This window comes from Protopterus annectens, chromosome 15.part0 (assembly GCF_019279795.1).
Source record: "Protopterus annectens isolate FY-2018-M chromosome 15.part0, PAN1.0, whole genome shotgun sequence".
Classification (NCBI taxonomy): domain Eukaryota; kingdom Metazoa; phylum Chordata; order Ceratodontiformes; family Protopteridae; genus Protopterus; species Protopterus annectens.
Genome location: NC_056749.1, coordinates 738,455,229 through 738,475,577, shown reverse-complemented (window position 1 = coordinate 738,475,577; position 20,349 = coordinate 738,455,229). Strand labels below are relative to the sequence as shown.

The following is a 20,349-nucleotide window of genomic DNA, read 5'->3' as shown; positions in this document are numbered from 1 at the left end:
GTATTATACAAGAAATATAATTTAATACAATCAGAAAGGTGAAACAAAGAATACGTGTATGCTTCCATGGTCCTAAATATATGTACAAGGTGCCTATGATTTGAAAATAGCCAAAAGGTAAACTTTATCTGCCACTGGCCAGATGCATTTTCTTTGAATGTGGGTTTAATGCTGTTTCAATGAATGCGAGTTTCAAGGGCAGAGAAGTTTTTATTACTAAGTCTGTTTTTATTGTGAGACTGTATTGCTTTGTTTAGCAGATGTCTGTCAGTGTTTGTGCTATAGAATTTAAAATAAAAGATTTGAATGAAATCCAAATAATCATTGTAGAAGTAAAGCACAAAACAGTATGCACATTACAGTGTTTATGGTAAATGGTGAAAAACAGCCAAGTAATGGCACACTAGAATGGCTGCAGGGAGAAAGGGAGAAGGGCTGTGTATGGGGGGACCCCATTTGACCATGATTTTATGAGGGACGAAGGGCAGCAAACTCAAACACATCCCCAGGTGGCACAAACTCTAGCTACACCACTGGGGTGGTCTCTGTTTACATTTTTGGATCACTGAAAGTCTGTTTCATTTTGACCTTCTTTACCGAATCAGTTGTCTGATGTTGATGCAAAAGAACCTCATTCTTCAACACATCAAGCAGCACCTGCTATTGGTAGAGATTTATAGTTGTGTGCATTCCTTGCCTTTTGAATACACTACATTTACATGTCAGGCAGTGTAACAACTTTTTTAAAGACACATTTTTATTAAATTAGCACGTATGACATAGAAGTCCCAAATGGGAAATGCTTAGTTAATAAGCAATTGTTGTATTTAATAAAAAAGCATCATATTTAATAAACTGGGTTAGTGGATTTATTTTCTTTTCTTGAAGTGAAGTACCTGTCCTTATGGAATAACAAGCTTAAGTTAAAGTCCTTAAGAGATGCAGGAGCTATTCTTGTAGTTTCCTTTCCCATGGCATGAAGAGGACATATGCAGAGCTTAGTAATGCCAAGCTATGCTTGAATTTGTATCATATCTTCAAATAATGTAGAGACGGGGCTCAGTGAAGAATCACAGCAAGCTTCTCCTCTAAGTTTATATGACTCAGACTCATATTTTACTTAAGCATTTTGATAGCATTCAAATACTGCTATAAATAAAACACTGTTGTTCTGTTTATAGTTTTGTGTTTAATATTTTACCCTTTGTTTTGCGTTTAAAAGTTGATATCCCATAATTATATCAGAGTGGGTGGGTTACATAATTTTGTATGCAAATTTTATGTTAATCAGCATACAGATTTTTGGACAGTTGTACCTACTTTTCATGGGCCTTTGCCCAGATTTTGATGATTCCAAGTTGAGAGGTAAGACGGCCATTCTACAGCAACCTCAATCGCTACCATAGCAACCCAACAAAACCCTACTCCAGCATCACACCTTCACCTATTCCACTACATATTTTCTTATACCACCAAGCTCAAAGGAACAAGCATAACATCCAACAAACCCAAGCTAGTACTACTAAAACACATCTTCAAACAAAGTATGAATCACTGCTCAAATATCTGCTAACCAAAATAATACAAAGTGGAAATATACACTCAAACCCCAAACCAAACATCCAAGCAAACACTAAAAACCTAACCCTATTCACCACTAACTTCAGAAGTATCTGCAATAAAATAATCCCCCCTGCATACCTGGATTGAACTTAACAGACCAGACTTATTAGCTCTAACCGAAACTTGGCTTAACCCTAGCAAAAAAGACACTGAAATTTTACCACCCAACTATGCCATATACAGACTGGACAAACCTAAAAAGAAAGGTAAAAGAAGAGCTCTCTTATACCCATCTAACCTAAACATTACTCTATATACAAATAATGTACCAACCTTCCATAATGCTGAAATACTAGTCACCTGCCTAAACCTAAACAAAACTAAAATAATCTCTGTATCATAACAATATATATCCCACCAGGTAATAACATACCTGTCCTGGAAGACATTCTATCCTGGACATCTCCAAATATCAACCAGAAAACAATTATACTCTAAAAACTTCCCCTCCTCTAGTATTAATCTGTACGGTTACACACAGTTAATTACAGGCCCTACAAGGTATAATAAAGACTACACTTCCCACTCCACCTTGGACTGGATCTTAGTATTCTGCCTAGCTAACTTCTCATCATCTGGCACATTATCAAACTCTCTTAGTGACCACCTTCCAACATTTGCCACTAGAGCCAGTACCCACCTCCCAAAAACACACTCATTAAAATCAGTCATAAATACTAAAAAATTCAACCAACAATCTCTCAACAACCTAATGTCTAATATAAACCTGGCACCAATAAAGACTCTACCCCTTGAATAAGCAGTACATCCCTTCAATACTGCCTTCCCTGAGATACTAAACAGTTTAGCCCCTGCTCATACCAAAAGAGTAAAACAGCACACAGGATAGAACCCCCTAGATAACCACAGAATGTATTACTCTAATGAAAGATAGGGATATTGCCTGGAAAAAAATGGAAACTCAACAAAACCCCTGAAAGTCTCCAAGCCTTTAAAACACTCTGCAACAGTGTAACAAAACCAGTCAATAAAAGTAAATGAAATGACAACTCACATCTTCAGTCACAACATAAAAATACCCCCAAAGATTCTGGCACTCAATATCTACACTCCTCAACCCAGGTAGAAACAAACAACTCTCCCAATCACCTGACCCCCTCCCCAATACAAACATCAGAGGAATTTAACAGAAACTTCATCAAATCCAAAACTAACCTACTAACCACACATATCAACCCAAACCACATCCAACAAAATCCCACCCCAAACTCCAACAATCTTACTTCAACCACATCTGATCACACAAACAACTCCACAAACTATCAAGCCACACACCCTCAAAACCTATTCACCTTCCAACTCATACCCACCTCAAAAGTAAAAACTTTTCTGCACAAACTAAAGCAATGCTCAGCATCTGCAGACAATCTCCCACCTCAATACCTAAACCTCACATCAGACTCGCTTTCTTATCCAATTAGCATCCTATTAAACAGAATCTTCTCAGAATCTTTTGTTCCTAGCATATGGAAACTATCCCACATAACACCAATTCATAAAGGTGGACAGTCCACCAAGCTATCCAACTTTCATCCATTATCAATACTATCCCCCACCTCTAAAATCCTATAAAGATGCATCCACCAACAACTTATGAAATTCCTACTCCAAAATAACCTACTCGCCCTACCCATCTTGGCTTCAGGCCTGGCCACAGCACATCTTCTGCACTACTATCATTCACTGATACTGTTAATAAGTCCAGAGACAAGGGATACCTGGTATCAGCTGTATTCCTCGACCAGTCAAAAGCATTTGACACTGCCTCTCATCCAGCACTGCTGGACACTCTGTCCAAACACGGCTATACCACTCCCACAATAAAATGGTTCCAAGGCTATCTACAAGACAGGAAACAAGCCATTAAATGGCCCAGCCAACTATCCTCCTTCACAACCCCATAGTTCCCCAATGTTCTATTTTGGGACCACTACTATTTAACATATTTACAAACAAACTACATATGGCCTCATCCCCTGGAGAACTGATCCAATATGCTGATGACTCAACTTTAATCTGAACTTCCCAGACTGTCCCAGACCTACAAAAGAAAGCCCAAATAGCATTCACTGCAATCGAATCATGGCTTAAACATGGTGAGGTCTTTCTGAATCCCCCCAAAAATTTAACTTATCATCTTCTCTACAAAGAAACCATACCCAGCTCCAACCCACTCAAATTCCTCTCTGAAGATAAAACAATACTTGAAAATTTCCAAGAAACTAAACTACTAGGGGTAATTATTGACAGCAAACTCACCCTAGACCTGCATGTCCAAGAAAACATAAAGAAAACATGCAAAAAAAACTAGGACTTTTCTACAGAAATAAGCAATATCTGACCGCCACTACAAAGTAAACCCTAGCAAAAATCTTCTTACTGTCCTTGCTTCTGGCTGTTGCTTCCTTACTCACCTATAAAACCCAACCATAATAAAGCTCGTACAATGCTACATCAAAATAGCCAGGTTTGCAACCAATTCTAAATACCAAGCATACTACTGTAAACCTTTACAAGATCTCACATGGCTTGAATTACCAAACCATCTCAGATACATTCAACTAACCATTATACACAACCTAATCTATAAACCCACTGCCTATCCTGCCCTACAAAATCTTATAGAACAATATAAGCTAACTAGACCACTTAGATCAGATGACAAAAACCCACTCAAAACCATCAAACCCTCAAAAAAACTGGCAAAGCATTATACTCATACTCAGTCTCCAAGCAGTGGCTCTCTCTCCCTCCCAACATCAGGCTCATACTCAGTCTCTAAGATGTGGAACTCTCTCTCTCCCAACATCAGGCTCATACTCAGTCTCTAAGATGTAGAACTCTCTCCCTCCCACAATCAAGCTCATACTCAGTCTCTAATATGTGGAACTCCCTCCCTCCCAACATCAGGCTCATACTTAGTCTCTAAACAGTGGAGTTCTCTGCCACCCAACATCAGGCTCATACTCGGTCTCTAAGCAGTGCAACTCTCTCCTCCCAACATTAGACTCAAACTCAGTCTCCAAGCAGTGGCTCTCTCTCCCTCCCAACATCAGGCTCATACTCAGTCTCTAAGATGTGGAACTCTCTCTCTCCCAACATCAGGCTCATACTCAGTCTCTAAGATGTAGAACTCTCTCCCTCCCAACATCAGGTTCATACTCAGTCTCTAAGATGTGGAACTCTCTCCCTCCCAACATCAGGCTTATACTCGATCTCTAAGCAGTGCAACTCTCTCCTCCCAACATCAGGCTCAAACTCAGTCTCTAAGCAGTGGAAATCTCTCCCTCCCAACATCAGGTTCATACTCAGTCTCTAAGAAGTGGAACTCTCTCCCTTCCAACATCAGGCTCATTCTCAATCTCTAAGCAATGCAACTTCCTCCCTCCCAACATCAGGCTCATGTTCAGTCTGCAAGCAGTGGAACTATCTGCCGCCCAACATCAGGTTAACTCCTACACTACCTGTGCTTAAAGCCACCCTAAAGGAACACCTGTACAGCTCCTGGTAGTGTCCAAGTATACCCCACACTAACTTCTGTCACCCCTCCCTATCACAACATTACTCCTAAACTCTCGTATCCACATCTAAAATGTCAGATTTTCTCTTGTAAAGTTAGGCTGTGGATATGTCCACACCACATCTGGCAATATAACTATCAGTCTTGTAAAATGAATTATGTCAAATGTTAATATTCTGCAACATATCACGAAAGCTGTAAAAATATTTAAAAAATGTATATACTGTTTCCCTGTTATAAACTGAATGATGGAATTATGTACAAGTTACTAACCTAGTTTGTATTGCAATGTACATTTGTTTATTCTACTAAATGTATCTTGTGTTGATTTAACTGTGGAACTTTTCTCCACGAGCCTCTGCTGAAAATGGGTCATGTCACCCAGTCGGACTAATCCAGTAAACGAATGTTAAATAAATAAATAAATAACAGCTTTGTGGTCAAAATGCTAAAGAAGAAATGATTCCATGAGATCTTCTTAGATTGGCAAGGCATCATATTGGGGTTGATCTACTACAGAATGAAAACCAGCACTACTTATTAACTGTAGGATACAAATCCAAATTTCCTGGAGCTCTACAGTTAAAAGACACTCTAAACATTGTTGCAATTAATGTGCCCAAGAGTATCTTTTCATCATGGTATACCAGAGGATTTATTTCAATCAAGTCACATTTTAAAAAATACATCAATCCACAGTTACTCAAAAGGTGTATAATTTAAACAAACTTCTGGTCTCCACTACCCACAAAGTAAAGGTCACATTGAAAAAACTCTTCAAGCTATTAAAACCCTCATAAAGACTTATGAGTTCACTATACAAGATATCTTACTGTACCTGAATACAGGAATGTACTTTTACAAGTCCTTAATCATTTTCCACCCTAGCTGTCAATGGGATAGAAGACTTAAAGTGAAACTTCTTATGACATGCATTTTGTGCAGAAAAAAAAAACATACAAAATCTGGCAACAAATCAAATGAGACAAAAGCCATACAATGATATAGAGTCCAAAAATCATTCATTGTTGATAGAAGGAGAAAGTATTAATATTAAAAAGCCTGTGAATTCTAAGATAGTGAAAAAAATGCAGGATCTCTATGACAGAACATGTTCTTTGAAACTATAAACATAAATCATATTATGTTCAAGGATAAGACAACAGGATCCACAGGAGGAACAGAATATATCTTGACAAAATCCATATGCAGTTCAATAAAAGTCAAAGTGGTTCTTCTTTTAGTACTACAAGAGATGAACTGTCCCTGTCCTTACCACCTTTTCAGTGAGAAAAGATGTATACATGTTAAACATATATCCAATATATAAATCCTATGCATTTTATTAAAGTTCATGACATTTATATTATTTCAGTCTTTGATGTTAGCCAAAAGTGCTCTTCACAGCAGCCACAATGTGCCTAAAAAGAATTCCTTCTGCAATTCATATGGAGTTGCATGTACTAGTCGCATGTCTAAATATGACTGTAAATTCTTTATTAGACCTGTTGTTCTTACTGCTATTGGAACAGTCTGGGTATCTTTCTTCTACATTGTCTTCATTTCTTCCTGCAAATCAAGATTGACTTTGTATTGTTTTGTACATGAGACATTGTAATGGCTAGGTGTAGCAATTTCAGTGATCAAGTTTATTTTTGTCTTTGCTTCACGGACTTCTATATCTTGTTTTCTGGCATCTATTTTTTGAACTGTTGGTAATGGGTGATCCCATGTGATGTGCACTTCATCGTTCTCTATAATGCTTTTTGGTTCATGCTTCTAATACTTCTCAGCTACTTCTATATTGTAGTGCTTGTACAATCTCCAGTGCAACATTCTTGCCATATTATTATTTATTTCAGTGTGCAGGTCCTCTGCTATGAGATTATCATACAAAGCAACAAGGTGTGTGACTATTTCCATTTTTTTTTTACAGAAGCTACATTTGTCTGTTTATCCCACATGTTCAATGGACTTTGCAAACCAACATGTACGTAGTCCACTATCTTGGGCTAACATTATTAACTTTTCAATTTGAGGCTAAAATAGCTACCCAAGCCAAAGACAATCACAAGGCATTTTTTAGTTATGTTGATAATCTCAAAACCACAATGCAGCATGTTGAGCTGAATGTGAATGATGTTAGCTACACTGAGGCTGAAGATATAGTAAGCTTACTCTCCCTCAAGATATTCCTCAGACTAGCTTACCTCCAGCTATCACACAAGATCAAGTCCTAAAAGTGCTATGAAAAACTAAATACTACATTGATTGGTCCTGACAATATCCCTGGATGCATCCAAAATTACATGAATTACTGTGATTTAGTTGCATTCTTAACAACACTTTTCAGTCTTAGCCTACAAACAGATTTTGTACCAAGCAAATGTAGAACAACTGCAGTCATCCCCCTGCATAAGGGAGGACCTACCACAGACCACAGGCAAACACAGACCAATAACTCTCACCAGCCTCATATGCAAAGTCATGGAAAGACTTATCATGGAATTAATCAATCAGGAAATGGGGAACCTCCAAATACTGGACCCATCTCAGTTTGGATTCATCAAGGGCAGGACATGCTTACTAAACTAGATGGATTTTTTTTGAAAATGTCTTCAAAGCAATGGATGAAGGCAGAATGGTACACGTCATACCTCAACCTGATCAAAGATTTCCCACTCAGGCATAGTAGAAAAGCTAAATAAACTAGAATAAACCTGTAAGTCACCTGATGGATTGCAAACTGGCTCAAAGATAGGATGCAGATAATCCAAATAGGGGAAGTTATCAACACAAAGAAACTAGTTACCAGTGGAGTCCCCTAGGGCTCTGTGCTGGGATCTCTCTTGTTTGGCATCAACTTTTCTGAAGTAAAAGTCAATACCAAAGGTATCTGTCTGACTAAGTTTGCAGATCTCTGCTACCTAGGAGCTGTCATTGAATTCCCAAATGACTTAGCCATCTTGCAGGAAGGTTTGTGTCAAATAAATAACTGCTGTCAAAATCATGGTCTGAAACTAAATGCCATTATTGTATCCTTTCGGAAGTCATCTATGTCAGAGAACTACCCCACTGACAATATGCCTCTAAGAATAGACCCAGATCCTCAGGATTTGGGAAATTATGTGGACAGTGACCTTACTTTTGACCAACATGTGTCTATTGTTATAAGAAAGTCCTTCTATATTGTACAGCTTATAAACAAAGAGATTGTGTCTAGATCTAACTATGTCATTTTTCCCCTTTACTCGGATCTCATTAGGCCAATCATTGAATATAATGCCCCCTTTGGCATGTGTCTGCCCAGACACATGCAACAGCTGGAATGCCCACTAAAAGGATACACAGTCTAAACAACATGTCCTACATAGACCGACTGAAAACCCTTCACTATACTCAGTATCCTACAGACTGCTAAGGGGTATTCTGTGTCTAGCATACAAGGCATCCTCTGACCCAATACTGATGGATTTACTGCACATCAGCTAGTTAAATGGCATTAGAAATACTTAGTCTAGGAACATAAATCTCTTCTGCAAGATCAACAGAACAGTTTGAAGGGACAGGTACATCTCACAGAAGATACTGCTGCTCTGGAAGAGATTTCCCATCAACATAAAACGAAGTTCATATCTGCCCATTCTCAAGTGTAATTTAGATTTATCGATGGGAAACAGAAAATGTACCTCATGACTGCCCCCTGTGCTATTAATGGACAGATGCAGGTCCTAAATGCTTTATCCCATCGATGCATACGTCCCCTCAAATTATCTCTAGTAAGATCCCAGTAATTCTTATTAGAGGTAATATATAATTATCGACCATAGGATGGCTAAGGCCATTCTATAACCAAATGGGACAGGTTATTTCACACACAAAAAGGGAAACTGGCCAGGCTTAAAATGACCCCAAGGGCAGCTAGTCCAGTACTTACCTATGAACCTATGAATTTCAAACTTAATAAAAAACAGCAACTACAATAAGCTGCACTATAAAAGAAAATTAAATTTATATGGGTTAATACAGCTTATAATATAGGCTTTGCCAAATTGCATTATTCTGAGTAGGTGCAATGAATAAATTCTAGAACCTACAGATATATCACTAAACTATCTATAATTTTCAGGAAAAGACAGAATTTTAATCAGAATTTTGAAATGCCCCTACTAAAATCTGATACCATAGTGAGGATTTGGCACTTAACAATTCAAAATGCTAAATGCTTATTCGCTGAAGTGTTATTATATCAAAGCACTATTACAAAAAAAGGTCAAAAACACTATGTATATAAAATGTTTGTCAAGAGGTTAAAACCTAAATTTACATTTACCGGAAGAATGCCAGGTACCCAGTATTACTGCAGCACAGGTTAAAGGTGCATTATCCAAGGCCAAGAATACAGCTTCCATGTGACCCGATAATATCCCTGACTATGTTCTACATGAACTACAAAGTGAACTGGCACCACATCTGTGTGCCCTGTTCAGTCACAGCCTCACCTCAGGCTTTACCCTTACCGAATGGTGCACTGCTACAATCATCCCTCTCCATAAAGGGGGAGCGACTACAGACCCTGGGAATTATTGCCTCATTAGCCAGATGAGTCTGCTATGTAAAGCTATGGAACGCATCATCATTGACCTGATTAACAAAGATCCAAACTCTAGACCCCACGCAATCTGGCTTTGTGAAAGGGAGATCATGCCTGCTCAACCTGGTTGACTTCTTTGAGTCAGTCACCAGGGCTGTGGATGAAGGTAAGGCAGTGCATACACCCTACCTCGATCTGGCCAAGGCCTTTGATACCATTCCTCACTCGGGAATTTTTGATAAACTCACCAAACTAGGCATCAACCCCTATATCACTAGGTGGGTTGCAAATTGGCTCACAGATAGAGCACACAGTGTGAAAGTAGTGGACTCCAGGTCAGATGCCGACCACTCACGAGTGGGTCCTCTCCTGTTTGGCAAATAATTCTCAGAAGTCCAGCCCAACACAAACGGACTCTGGCTGACCAAGTTCCCAGATGACTGCAAGCAGGAAGCCATTATTAACTCCCCAAGTGATGCAGATATCCTACAGAAAGGCCTCACTGAGACCAATGACTGTTGTTGAAACCATGGGCCTTAAGCTTAACGCCAAAAAAAAAGCGTTGTCATCCCCTTTGGTAAAAACTCAGTTCCCACCAATTACCACATCGATGGGAGCCCACTGAACACTGAAGGCATTATAAGAGAGCTGGGGATGCAGGTTGACAGCAACCTCTCTTTTGACCACCACATTGCCACTGTGGTCAGAAAGTCCTTCTATGTGGCACATCTCATTACCAAGGGCTTCGCATCCAGAAAGGAAGAGGTCATCATCTCTCTCTACTCTTCCCTGATTAGACCAATCATCGAGTATATTGTCCCATTTGGCATGTACCTCACTAGACACCTGCAAATGCTGGAAGGGCCACAGAAGTACCTCACGAAGAGGATCCTAGGCATTAAACACATGTCCTACATGGACAGACTCAAAAGACTCCAGCTATTCTCTGTCTCATATCACCTACTTAGAGATGACCTCTGCTTAATTTACAAAGCCATGTCTGACCCAGCTCTGTTAAAAATGCTACATCTAAAGAAATCCCAATCCCTCCACACCACACACTCCAGAGACCTCAGCCTCATTACCACAATCAACAGAACATGCTGGAGGGACATGTTCCTCACCCAGAGACTGCCCATGCTCTGGAATAGACTTCCCATACATGTCGAGCAGAGCACCTCACTGTCCCTCTTCAAGAGAAATCTTGATAAGTGGATGGGTAATACAAAGTTCATCCCAGGGATCACTCCAGTGGCTCTTCTTGATAGAAGCACTGGGAACTAACGTTGGGCGGCACGATGCCAGGGCACTTCTATGGGCTAAGCTTGTAAAGGCTCCAGGGCTATTAGCCTAGTATGCACCTATGAACCTATGCACCTATGCACCTATGAACCTATGAACATAAATAATGTGCAAAACTGAAAACTGATAGGCAAAATAAAAGGTCCTCAGTGACCATGATTTTATCGAATTGTCTTACTCTACAGAACTCGTGACTGCAGATAGGACAGGAGACTCAAATAGCAAGGAGGAATACTGCAGATGTGCAGTGTCTGATGATACAAGGTACACAAATGAAAGGATTCCATGTTGTCTCTAGGTACCTCCACCAACCCCGTGGAAGAAAAATACAGTGCTCTAAAAGGCCTGTACCAGACAAGATCTCTTTCAGACAAGGAATACTCATATTATACAGAGTTAAGTAAACTAACACAAGAACTTGAAAGGTGATACATCCCTTTACTGGGAACCAGAGTAAGTTCTTCAGGATCAGTATAATTAAAAGAGAAGTACCATTGAGTAATAGGGCTACAGAATTTTGTGCAAACTGCAACTGATCGATTTCTGTGTATAGAAGTCCTTGGCAAAGAGAGCGCTGCTAATCAATACTAGATGAAACCACAGCATGTTCTTACAGCTGAGTGCTATTTACTCTTAAAAAATTCAAGAAAATACGTATCTTCTCATTTCACCAACTTGATAATTTAGAAGTACTAATGCTTTAATAATATTCCTGAATCATGAACACTATTCTTTATTGTTTTTTGCTTTATTAGTGATACTTGAGGGAAAAGACTAAACGTTATAACTACAGCAATACAGATTCTTCAGTCACTTAGTTAAGATACACTCCTTTAAACATGGATTGTCACAACCAACCTGCTGGTATGAGGTTTTTGCACCTGACTATGCTAAATTTGACTAGGGTTGAAATGCACTGGAGGACCATTCAGGGGGACTGAGATGTAGTGGGTAATATTTGGCTCTTTTGTGGATCCTGGGGGAGCATTACTGTCCTCTGGTGGTCTCCAGGGGGCTGTACTTCACATTTACATGCATGCACCTTGGCATGAAGCTGGTCTTGCTCCACCTTAGCATGTAAATAAGCATGTATAAACAAGCCTGCAAGCAGGTAAAAAGTCAAAGACATTGGATCAAAAGGTAAGCTCTTCAGTTTTTCCAGACCACTATAGAGCTCTCATTTGACTGTAGTATATTAAATGGGCTTTTAGTTGTATTGTAAGTACCAGTCAGACTAATATTAAGCTGTTATGGTAGAAACAAATGACAGGAAAACAAGGGATGCCCTGTATCAGACTGAAACCTGAGCATAAAAAATATATTGATACATAAACAAAGTAGTGATTGACAAGAAGAATGCCAGTTTAGAAGGATGCATATCTTCTATAGCCATTCAACTAACCTGTAGATAGACTGCACACCTGTTCATATGTTACTATTATGCTATTTGCCCTTGAAGGCCATTTAAAGCCTAGCCAAATTTCCCATCCCAAAGGTAAGAATCAAACTCTTTGTCTTATGTCTGTGAGGTGAACACCTTAACCATTTTGCCAACCTCCAACCCCCTTACCAACCTCCAACACTGCTGCCTACCCCCAATCCCCCAGCCAGGCCCTAACCACCCTAAAAACATTTTCTCCCCTTTGCATAGCAGAAGATGTATGATTTGTAATTCAGAAGGTGATTGATCGATGCCAGGCTAACATAGCCAGTGTTGCCAGTGTGGTCAGTTTACTCTTGTCAGTGCAGCCACTGGGCTCAGTTTATCTCTGCCAGTGCTGCCACTGTGCTTAGGCTACCCCAGTTAATGCTTCCCTGTTGCTCAGATTACCAGTGGTAGTGATGCTATGGTGCAGTGATGCTTACACTACCATTGTCAGCGGTGCTATGCTCAGGTTATCATTGTCAATGCTGCCATTGTGCTCAGAGTACCAATGGCAGTGCTGCCATTATGCATTTGTCACCACTGTCAGTGCAGTCATGGTGCTCACATTACTGCTTCCAGTGCTACCATGGTGCTCAGGTTACCACTGCCAATGCTGCCACTATGGTCATTTTACCACAGTCAGAGCTGCCAATGTGATCACATCACTTCAGTTAGTACTATCACTATTACAGCTGCTAGTGCTGTTGTGGTGCTCATGTTATTGTGGCCAGTACAGTCATGGTTCTGGTTACCAATGTACCACAATAATAAGAAGCTGATCAGGTCACATGTGTTTAGTCCTATCTTGAAAGAGAATCTATGGAAAGGGAGGCATCTTGATCTAATCAGCAACTCAATGCATAGTTTACTCTCCAAGATACTTGAAGCAAACCTATGTGTGAGACATAAATTACACACCTTTATTACAGGTGTGATTTCATGTTAGCTGGTATATCCTTTGAAATGCAATTCAGAAGACTCCTTCCTGGTCATATATTGTCCTCCACTATCCTAAAATCTAATGAAGCAGCAGATCATGAAAATATGAGTGATCAACTGAGCTTTAATACCTCCCAAAGACTAACAAAACTCAATAGTACTTTTAAAACTAGATCTACTAATTCAGTGTATTCCCCTCCTCTTAAGTCAAGAGACCCCCCAACCCATTTCATGAAGTAAATATCCAAGCACCACCAAAGTATCCATTGCCTGCACATCTCACAAACGTATCCAATGATTACCACGTTGCACATCCTCTTCCCATGGCTATCTACTAGCTAAATACCCAGCTTCTCTGTGTGCATGATCAATGTAAAAAATGATTATGCATTTAGCCTATAACTGAGTGGCAAGCAATAAAAAAGGCAAAAACAGAAGTTAGATCTTTAGAATATACAAATTTGTCTGTGTCAGCTGAGTGAGCAATAATTTTGGTTCTGGAATGGGAGTCTAGTTGTTTAAAAGTTGGTATCCAATGGCTATTCAATGAAACACCAAGAGTTTGGATTTAGAAGTGACAGTGAGTTCTTGCTGATACAAATCCTGACTATTCAATGCATGCTTCTATAATGACAATTGGGAGTGGATAGACACCATATAATCACTTAGATTTTGGTGACAGGTGAACACTGCAGCATTATTTGATAGCTGCTGGGTGGGCAGTTCACCTTCAATACGTTTAACTGATGTAAGCAGGCTGCAGAAAACTGGATTTAGTTGATGGGTACAGACTGCACCACTGGTAAGTCCCAGTGCTGGAATAACAATGAAGAATTACTGAAGTTTGGTGATGAGGAGCTAGATACCACAGTATTAGTGGGTGGACAGTACATCATCTGTGAGTTTTGTTGATAATTAGACACCACAACACTGAAGAGTTTATCGGTAATGAACATAGACTGTGGTCTTCAGCATTGTCAGCTTGTAGAAATGAGGGACACTGCATCATGCCAACTCAGTAATCCACTGGCACATGGCATGCCATATATCTGTCTGGGTAGTACAGAGTGGGGTTGTCAAGTGCAGTTCTCTAGTCTGCAGATGAGTCTATAGAACAGCATGCATTACTGTCACTTGCCTTGCCCAGTGCATACATTCTCCTGTCCACATGCAGAGCTCTGTCTATGGCAATTTAAGCTCTGCTAGATACAAATGTGGCACTTATGCTTGGGACACACAAATGTCTGTCTGAAAAACCCGGAACTTCTGCTTTTTTTCAGACAAGCACCTGTTTGAAGGCTTTATAAATCTTCATTCCCATAAGCCGTGCAGTTTAACTGTACATATATCACAGCAAATAAAATGTAAGAAAAGGTGGATCATCTTCTTAAGCCAAAAACTTTTAAGCTACTGCTGATAATTTAAGTAATTATCAACGTACGTTTTGTGCCTTTTCTCTGTCATAAAAAGCTTTTTTTCTGCCATGAAGTTTGAGAATCATACCACATGGAAACATAGACCACATTTGCTCTATTTCGTGTATCATATTTCCGAAAAGGAATTACCAAGAAGATTGTATTTAAGTAAAAACTAAACGTGTTAGATACTAATGCTGACAACAGAACGGCAGTCCATGAGTAAAACATGTCTGCTCCCAGTTAAAAAAGAAAAAGTTTCCATATGACACCATATATCGTTTTAAATAAATAAAAGAACCACGATACTTCTGTTAAAAAGCCACTCCCTCCTACTAAATATTACTGTGAAAAACGCCCACAAATATTAGATAAAACGACGGTCCCTTTGGTGAATTAAGCAAGTTGATGTACTCATTGTTATAATTTGAAAGGTGCCCTTTTTGACAAAAAACATTTCCTTAACTCCAGCCATCATAAGCAAACGGTTCATTCAAGCACATCCAATACATCTAGTAAAGGCGGGTAGTCCCCGCTCACTGTAAACATTTGTAAAAAAATACACAAATGTAAGAGCTTACCAGATACCCAGCAAAAAATAAATAAATAAATATTTGCCAGACACCTCCCACGCTAATCTAACCGTAAGCAAGGAAAAAAAGTCAGAATTATCATACGATAAAGAAATAACGCGGGTGGAAAAGGCGCTTACTAATGCTTCCGTAACTTATTAAATAATATAATTCTGTTAAAGGAATGCACAAATTAATCCCCCTGAGATAATTACAAGCAGCATACTACAAAGTTTGCACTTAAATTAATTGCTACAATGAAATTAAAATACTCTATTCAGCCAAGCAACACAAAATATTTAAGCGCTGCTCACCCAACCCCAAGTTAAAAAAAAAAACAAAAAAAAAAAACAGCCATTTACTTTCAGCAGACCAGCAGCTTAGTAAAATGCAACCCAGCGTATCCGAAATGTAACACAAGGATTGCAAAAACACATACTGAGATTAAGGAAACCATTTGCATCTCTTTGTAGTGACCACATCGAAAAAAAGACAGCAAACATTTTTCTTTTGTAGTACCAAAGATGCTCCATTACAATAGAAAAGGAGATATTAGAAAAATTAACATTGACACATCCTGAAAAAAAGACAAAACATCATTCGCTCCATATCGTGCAACAGCTGCTATTATTAAATATATGATTTGATTTTTATATAAAATGTATCTTAAACGATTCATAAAAACCATGCCATTTTTTTCTCACCACAGCTTGATAGTTCAAGTGCAAAGGTTGGTTTATGTCCTAAAATATATTTTTTCTGGCCAGCATAGTGTATGTTAACAAAATGTGCTGCTAATACAATACAACCAGCTCATTACTGCGATGCTACTCCATGCCCGGTCTCCACCCCACAGTTCAGTGATGCTGCAGCTCACTGTCTCCACAGCAACAGGATCCCCCTAAAGGGTGCCGCGAGCGCAGGGATGGGGTAATAATAAAACACATCAAGAGCCACGTCCCATGTTAACCCACACATTAGAGTAACCTTTCTAGTCACTTCGTACTCTTAAGATCATGTTTTCTCAGCATCGGTTAGTTGGCAGTACAATACCTTTAATCTCTTGTCTGGGTTTGTGACTCTCCTCACCTGCTGCCATCTTCCCAATAAAGAAGCAGCAGCCAGCGGGAGTAAAGCCTGCCAGTACAAGGTGGGGGAACCACGGGCGGGGCAGCCGAAATGCGAAAGCAACGCGTTCAGCCAATAGGAATAGGACTTTCCTCACCGTAAACCAATGAGATACGTCAAAAGGAGTCACCGCCTCCTCGCAAGATTGTAACTGCTGCTGGGAATTGTAGTCATTAAGCCGTGCGCTGTTTGCTATATGAAGACTTTTATAAAATGCCATCTTTCTTCTTCTGTGTATTTTTCTGTACCTCAGACATGACACGTGTGCAAAAGATAATCCTGTCCTAGTAAAGAAATTATGGCATGAAGAAGGTCGATACAAAGTTTTACCAGACCCCCAAGAGGAGTCCACCTGCCGCACCTACCTGAGAAGCTCGCAGGCTTTCTAATAGTGATTGGTGATTGGGGTGCTCAGTTTTCTTCCTTATATTTTGTTTGGAGGATAATATGTCTGTCCACTGACATGCATTACACACGTATTCACATATAGTCGTGATTTACAGAAATGTATCCCAGATGTGGGTGGGGGTGTCTTTGGGCGACTACACGGTCATTAATACCTCTCGACTCTCCAGATTTTTGCAGAATAACCCAATTTGTGCTTATGTTTTGGTCTATATCTCATAACATTTGTGGTTTTCTGAAAAATCACAGATGATAAAGTCGCTTAACTTATGATACTATTTGAGCTTAAGACTTCCCATACTTAAGAAAATGCCTGCTAATGCAAAACTTATTATTCTAGAAACTTTCTAAATTTATAAGAGCAATAGTTAAAACTGGCCCTGACTTTCTTTTCTTTATTTTTTTTCAGAAATTTTGCTCTAAGAACTTGAGTGCCAAGGGTTAAGACAAAATTAAGAGTCCCTTATACTGACTTTTTAGATGTGAATAAAACGTTGAGTTATTGCGGCACACGTAGTAACAGTTCCATGTTTTCAAATGTTTATGAAGCTGCATTATACCCATCCCCAGAGGTGTCAGATTGTATTGCATTATCCTTGTTTTTTTTTTTTTTGCCACACATGCAAGCAGACATAACACAACACAATCTATGTGGCTCAAAGTGCTGTAAGTTCCAATTACTTTTCTGCATTTATTCAGATTTCTGCAGAAAGTCCAGGAATTTTGTTTATATTTCTGGTCTGTTCCTCATGAAATATGTAGTTTTCTGGAAAACCATTGAGGATTAAAGTCAATAAATAATGAAATAGATGTGAGCTTCAAACTTCAGATCTTTCTGAAAATACTTGGCAATGCAAAATCTGTTATTCTAGCATGTTTCTAAGTTTATAAGAGCAATGTGTAAAATATGTCCTTATTTTGGAGCCTTTGTCCCCAACAGGATTTTTGCCTTTGTCCAGATTTCTTGTGCTATGAGGTTGAGATGTGTGTTTTGAAAAGATGTTAGTAAGCCACCATTTAAAGGGGAAAAAATCTTTAATTAAGACCAAAAATATTAGTCTACCTGTCACCCATAATAGATGTAATATTTTGGGGGTTCTAATATTTTACTACATTTTAGATTCTGCTTTAAAGTTTTTCAATTTAACATGCACAACTGTGCCATTTGTGATTCGTTTGGCTTTACAGGTGTTTGGGATGCAAGGTGTGGGGGAGGGGGGCTTGGCATTCTCACAAAATCCTTCTCATCAAATTTCATAAAAATGTGATGAAAGGGAAACAAAAAAGAAGAGGAGGAATGGCTTTGTGAACTGAAAATTAGAAAAACACAAGAAGTTTCCCGGTGGTTCTCCACTTTATGGATTGCAGACAGCCTATGATTATTTTTAAATTCTCCTGTTTTACTAAAGGCCTGTGCAGCAACACCATCTTCTCTCACCTTCTGCAGATCCAAACCCAGATTTGTCTCATCCAGATGTGGACATTCCTGTGGGTGTGTGTGTACGTGCATGTGTATGGACGCGTGCTCATACAAACACATGCCTACAAAACATGTGTTCACCTATATAGACAGAACCTAGATCAGCTGTGTTAAACTTTGCAATGTCAATTATTTTCAGCGATTAAATTTCACTGTATATGCCATGAAAGCAATATATAACTAATTCTATCTGCAAATAGAGATCAAAAGGCAACCGGTAAGACTGTTACATTCGGGAATATGCTTGTGGCAAACATGGCGAGAGAATTTTTTTTCTGCTCTGAAAAGTACAAAGATTTGAAAAGTATCATGCTCATAAGCCAATATGATTTGCACGTTGACTGTCTGGATTTTCGCAGAATGTCCAGATTTCTGCCTCACATTTTTGGTCTGTGCCTCATAAAAATTATGTTTTTCTGGCAGGATTGAAGTCATTCAATAATGCAGTTATAGCCTTAAGAAAATGCAGGGCTTTAATCTAGCAGCTTTCTGTGTTTATAAGAGCAATATATTTCAAATCCTTTCCAAATTTTGAGCATTTGTCCCCTTTATTTTAGGCTTTGTCCAAATTTCTTGTCTAAGAAGTTGGAAGGTATCCTTGATGCTGCTGTTTTTTTTATAATTTTGGGTTGTACATTATTGTTTTAATTGGTGACCAATAGTTGTTCTATAGTTCTTAACTAGAATTTACATTCTGTAAAAAGGCTGTGTTTGAAAATTGCTCCTACCTGCTAAATAAATAAATGAAAAAAAAAAAAACTTAGGCATCATTTGTACAAAGTCATTCATGTACTATAAAGCATACAAGTACAATGATTTAATTTTCATCAATGATGTTACCTTTGGAGTGTCAGTCCTGCAAGAATTTTAATTGCCTGTCAACCAGGTTGTTATGTGGTTATGTCCCAGCAGTTATGGACAGTGGAATTTAAAGCCAACATCCAGCAGGCATTTAAGAAGCACAATGGATCCAGACCTCTCAACTCTCCCTCTTTTGGAGGAGCATTCCTGCTTTCAGGGTTAATTTACATCTGCACAGGATGTCCCTATTTTGCAGGTATGCCACTGTTTTCAGGCTTGATTTACCCCTTCATGCAATTTTCTGAATCCCCCACATCACATGTGATTTTTGAAGCTGTCTAATCTACAAAAAAAAAAAAAAACAAATTTCATGACCAGCACACTAGCTGCAACAATAATTTACAGAAAAAAGACATACTCTGACATATCTCTTTTTGTGAAACAAACATAAATGATTTGTGTGATAGAATTTAGCAATACAGTTCATTAAAGTCTATAAATTTTATACTTTCTTTGATTATGTACTTATGTTTTCCATTACTTTTGTCATGTTCTGTTTTTAAATGCATTTCTGAGTAGTATCCCATATTCCTAATGGAAACAGGATGAGTTGTGAGGTATTTGGTATTCACATTTTATGCTAATTGGATGTTCAGATTTTTTGTTGGATTTTTTTTTTACTTTTCAGTGGCCTTTGTTCCTATTTTCAATGTCTGTAGGTTGAGAGTTGACCCCATTTGGGGCAGGTGCTGTCACGAGCACAGCTCAGGATGATTATTTTCTTATGACAATGTGCAAACTCCTTGCAGCTTGTGGAGCTGCACATTATACTAGGTCAGGATGATTATTTTCTTATGACAATGTGCAAACTCCTTGCAGCTTGTGGAGCTGTACATTATACTAGGTCAGGATGATTATTTTCTTATGACAATGTGCAAACTCCTTGCAGCTTGTGGAGCTGTACATTATACTAGGTCAGGATGATTATTTTCTTATGACAATGTGCAAACTCCTTGCAGCTTGTGGAGCTGTACATTATACTAGGTCAGGATGATTATTTTCTTATGACAATGTGCAAACTCCTTGCAGCTTGTGGAGCTGTACATTATACTAGGTCTAGATG

General features: G+C 38.9%; 1 protein-coding gene across 2 annotated transcripts in view; it reads right to left on the bottom strand.

Moving 5' to 3' along the window:
* PRRG3 (proline rich and Gla domain 3) overlaps nt 1-16,540 on the bottom strand; it is a 337,454-nt gene extending 320,914 nt beyond the window's left edge. The window contains exon 1 of one of the 2 annotated variants that reach the window (XM_044057595.1): nt 16,466-16,540. The gene's annotated coding sequence lies outside the window, so the exon portion shown is untranslated. Of the gene's footprint in view, nt 1-16,116; nt 16,261-16,465 lie in introns of those variants that run through there. The other variant, XM_044057596.1, reaches the window with a different exon arrangement.
* Nucleotides 16,541-20,349: the final 3,809 nt, after the last annotated feature.